Source organism: Seriola dumerili, unplaced genomic scaffold (assembly GCF_002260705.1).
Source record: "Seriola dumerili isolate Sdu_G_001 unplaced genomic scaffold, Sdu_1.0 BDQW01000091.1, whole genome shotgun sequence".
Taxonomy (NCBI): domain Eukaryota; kingdom Metazoa; phylum Chordata; class Actinopteri; order Carangiformes; family Carangidae; genus Seriola; species Seriola dumerili.
Window position 1 is genome coordinate 4,277,413 of NW_019174346.1, and position 5,184 is coordinate 4,282,596.

A 5,184-nucleotide genomic window follows, 5' to 3' on the forward strand; every position below is an offset into this window, starting at 1 on the left:
CTGAAGGAGAGATGATGCTTGTCAAACACCCGGGAAAGGTTACAAGTTGCTATTGTCTCTTTCCTCAACAATGATATGACAAGAAATCAAATTTCACGGCATAATTGTAATCATCTGCTACAGAACTACGTGTATTTTATGGCACACTGACACAGCATAGTTTGTCATCCCTTTATCCTGTCATTTACCCTCTTCTCTATTTTCTTTATTAAACTACACGGGTAGATAAATGCTTTCTACTTCCATCTAGGCTAAAACTTGTTATATAAAAGCTGTTTTTTTCTCTCTCCCTAAGGCCCATTTCCTCTTCTTTTCTGAGGCTATTAGCAAGGATAAAGCACTACTAGGAAAAATCCTGCACCACCATGACTTAGGGGCCATAATCCTCCACTTATGCATTGACAAAGCATCCCAAATACACAAAGCGTGTTCCTCTCTCTACAAACACAATCTAAAAGATGAGGAAAATGGAACTGAATTTCCTTGTGCCTCTTTTCCTCAGTTCTCTATCAACTTCTTTTTTCATCCACAGACGCTGGCATGCCATCCTATTACATTTGTTGCTAGAATTAGATTAACTTCTTATCAGGTGAAGCATAAGTCCTGCTGAGTTTCACCTTCCGTGCAGGTGATGTCAGGGTTGGCGCAGCAAATCTTACCACTGCTAAAGCATGCCAGAAAAAGGTTTGACTGGGCCTATCATTGGAGGTATAGGTCAAGCCAGGCCAGCGTTGACTATAGGCTTCCATTTTCTGATACTCCAGAGCATCAGAGAGATTCCTGGTATTAAAGGTTTCGCTGCAGTATTTTCTCGTACCCATGGATCACTGCCAAAATCTGCCTGAGCTGCGAGAGAGTGGAGCTGAAAAGAGGTATTGTCTGGACAGACCTCTGATTGGAGAGATACAGTCGTTGTCTTTTACATTAAGAGACACACTGAAAAGACTAGAAAGGCGAAACACGCAGCTCTGATTACTCTGTATAGCCCCATTTTGATTTTGATTGATTAATTCTTTTTAGAGCCACAATGACACTTTCCACTTCACAGTACTCTCCTCTGACAAGAGTTACTGCTACTGTCACTGCACTTCACCAAAGGTCTGTGCTGGTGCTGTGCAACAGGGTGAAATCCTATCAGAGTGAGCCTGGATGACACACATAGGAAGCTTTGCTTGGATTAGACAACCACAGAGCATCTCAGCCTTGGTGACATCACAGGATTTGTTTACACCAACATGGTTTATTATACCTCTTAATCCAGTTATCAGTACCCAATGGCAACATGATGACCAAGCCAAATGAGATAATTAAATATGACCATTCAGTAATCAATTATACATATTCACACAGAAAGCACCTAATAAGGGAGATTTGAAGTGGTACAGTAATTTAATATTACACTTTCATTAGAGACAGATTAAAAAGCGAGGAATCAGAAGCCGAGATGACCTGACTTTTACGCCCCCATGAGGGTCAGACTCAATCCTACATTTCCCATAATGCATCTCAGTTGTGTCTTTCATTTCACCCTCCCTACTGCCTAAATGACCAGTTTTGTCAAACCCCACACCTACATTTTGTAGGCTTTCAATTAACAGTTTTAAATCCAAGATGAGATTACCCTGATGACATTCAAATTTTGAAATCTCCCCCAGAGCCACAGAAGTCAACTGTAGAGAGGTTGAGTAGTACTGCACATGTTGATTAAACCAAACTATGTGTAAAATTGGTGGAGGGCCACTTTAGAGACCTATTTAAACACATTCATCACATCTACACTAAAGCAAACATTTCCAGGAAGACCTTTGGTAATGTTGAATAGATACAATCAGCTAATTACTGCAACTGAATGAAGCTCACATTTTCATGTGTGCTATGTTAACTTGCGTTTCAGGTGTGTTCAGCACCTTCTCATCACAGAATCTGTAAATAGAAACACTTTTTGCCCGTGAGTCAGTCACGGGAATCGCTTTATGTGGAAAATAAAAGGCAGCAGTTGGCATGCTGTTGTCTAAATCGTCTTTTATGCTCCTCAAACCCCAGAATCTGCAGAGTGTACAATAATAGATATGATATGCATCCATAGATTTTGTATAATATGTTGATGTGTGGTTACCTTATTATGGTTGGTGATATCTTGCTCTCATAGGACTATTTAATACTTGTATGATATTGTACAACATATTATGTCCTTAGAAATAGCATTTTGGTTACAAATGTTGTGCATAGCAGTGACAATGCACCTTTTCCCCATAGCATTTCCAAGTGGTATTAATGTTTGTGCTGCTGTAGCAAAGACTGGAAACAAACAGACAATGAATCATAGATCTTTGCTTCTGGTTGCTAGCAGTAGCATGAGCAACATTGCTACCCCTATCAGCCTGGCTAATGTCCAAAGCAAGAAATAACAATAATAAGTCCAATTTGAGCTAGAAACTCTGATCTCAGTGCTATGATAAAGGTATTAATAAGTAGCTAGGCTTTGTTACTTACTGATCTAATAGAAATAAGGCCAACTGAATGTCGGTTTGGAGCTCTCTCATTACTTGAACTGGCAATTGGACAAATTCTGGTGGACCGTAAAAATAAAAATCTATTAAGTCAGTCTCTTTACCGGCCCTCCATCCAGCCCCAGCGGATAAGCCCAGAGATGAATCTCTGTCTTAGTCCGAGTATGACTCTCTGCATCGACTGAAAGGTTCTTTCTTGTTTTACCTCGGTTACTCTCTGTCTTCGCCTTCTTTGCCTCCTCTCTGACATCAGGGCTCTTTCTTTTGTCATGAAAGTTTCCACAGTTACTCCGGTTGTTGCACCGACCGTCATTTCCACTACATGGGGAAAGCAACTGATAGCTACCAGGGAAAACAAAAGCACTATCCTCTTTCTTTTTTGGTTGCACAGTGGCAGACGTGTTTCCATTGTGCCATAAATCAAACTTTCATTTCCATGGGAGATTCCATGCCCATTGGCAGACAGAAGTGAGAGCAAGGCTTTATTGTATAGCCTTTACATTGTGCAATCAATATTTACTTCATAATAATAAGTTAAAGTAAAAAACTTGCTACTTTAATTAAGCTTCGCTCTGACCAAATTAGTTTAGTGAAATCAATTTTCTATGTTTTTGTTCTCCTGAATCTGGTGTATTAAGTCCAAGAAGCTCAGGATGCCTTGTTCTAAGGTGAAATTGGATGGTTTTAGAGGTGTAAAGACCAGCTAATGGCATTCACTCCTGGGATATGAATGTGCAGCTCACCAACAATGGAGCAGTAAAGGGTTTACACCACCTCTGACTATTTCTAGAAACAATGGAATCAGGCTTGGAAAGTCTGAGGGGAAGCAAAGCAGGTGAATGATTAGCTGAGGAATGAAATGTGATTGCAAAGATGAAGACTGTTAGCCTGGAGCTGAAGTAGCTGTGAGGAACAGAAGTGTGTCTGGATGGCAGATAGAAGCAGAGAGATATACGTTCTGCAGAAAATGTGTAAAACATCAGATCTATCCAAATGTATGAGTCACGCTGAAGTCACACAGCAATATACAACATTAGGCTTCCAGGCTATCATGTTTATATGCATGCTTGACAACTTGCAAAGGGGAATCCTAATTAATCTGTTAAGAAAACATTCCCTTTTAGCAGTTTGTAATATGAATTGCACGCAAAGCCACAGGTGGGCATCAGTTACCCCCTCCACCTGTGACTAAGTGCATCTGCAGATGGTGGGAACCGAATATCAAAGACCTCAGAGTATCGGAGTGAGTCATGGTTTAGGTTTAAAGACATAGAGAAATAAAAAATACATTTGATTTGGGGTGACTAGCACTTCACACAAAACTGCACTTGACTGTAACCGGTGTAGCAGAGAAATATTTTAGTAGGTGTGTTTGGAAATCAGCTGGCAAAAGGTTTGTTTATATTCCCAAAGAATGTGGTTGAGGTTCAATTTATTTATCTAACCCTTACCCTCCATCTCCCGATGTTACAATGTGGGTGAGGGAGGTGTGTGTAGAGGCCAACAGTCCTCTGCAGCTAGATATCTCTCTGTAGATCCGTATCCTGCTGCATGCATTCATTTTTTTGTGACACTAGTCTGTACGATTTAACTTCATCTTATCAATAGACCCTGCTGTTTCCTGTATCCCATTTCACTCAAAAATATGTAACATACTGATGTTAAAGACACGCTCTCCTCACTGCTGCTGTGTCCAAGTGATAATGTCAGTATATCAATCCAAAACCCAGTTTCCTTGAAAACTTACTATACATGTAAAAAGCATTCTGTCACTTAAGAGCAGCTTTTCTCTCAGCAGTGGGATCATCCACTCTCTACTTCCCAGTGCTCAAAGGTTAAGGCCAAGCCGGATTCTTTTATTGAGAAAAATGGCACCCAAAGTAAACCGAGAGAGCCACTTCAAAACAATAAAACTACCTAAAGGAATTGCTGCTATAAAGCAGAAAGCTCTAGGGAATGTATTGCCTTGTTTGGCAAATAGCTGAGACAAACAAACAATGCATAAAAATTTGGCCTCTCAAGTGGAAGGACAGTGACTGAAATGCAAACAGAAAAAAACACTGATAAAGCTAGGCTTTGATTTCAAAAAAAGTTTGTTTTTTCTCTATAAATGGTGTCTGGTGAATGCAACGTTACAAAGCCATCTTCTGTTTATAAATTATTTTTTTCAGTGGTCAATCATAACTTCAATCAGACATAACAGAGAAAATATATATCATCAGGCCCCATGCTACACTCATTCACTATACACTTCTAACGGACAGCAGGCAGAGCTACACATAAGAGCGCTTGTATGCAGACACACACAAACACACACATCCATGCCCTCGGTAGCTGATTAATAAGAGCACAGCCCAAGGCATTTACCACCACTCTATTATTCAGTTTGATTATCTGGAGGAAATGATAGAGTATTAGAGCTTTTAATGACTTTGGCATCCCCTCGTGTATTACTTGCTGATGAGGACGGTTTTAATCATTGTGCTGCGCTAACTTGGTCCAGAATCACAGCAGCATATTAATGCAGTGTGCTGCAAACTATACACAAACACAGGTTAACAGGCCTCATAAGCAGAAAAAGAGCAACATGGGGATGCGGGCAAATTAAAATACATGATTAATATGCCAGTTCTTCAGAGGATCTGGGAATTTGTTCGGTTGGACCTCTGACACT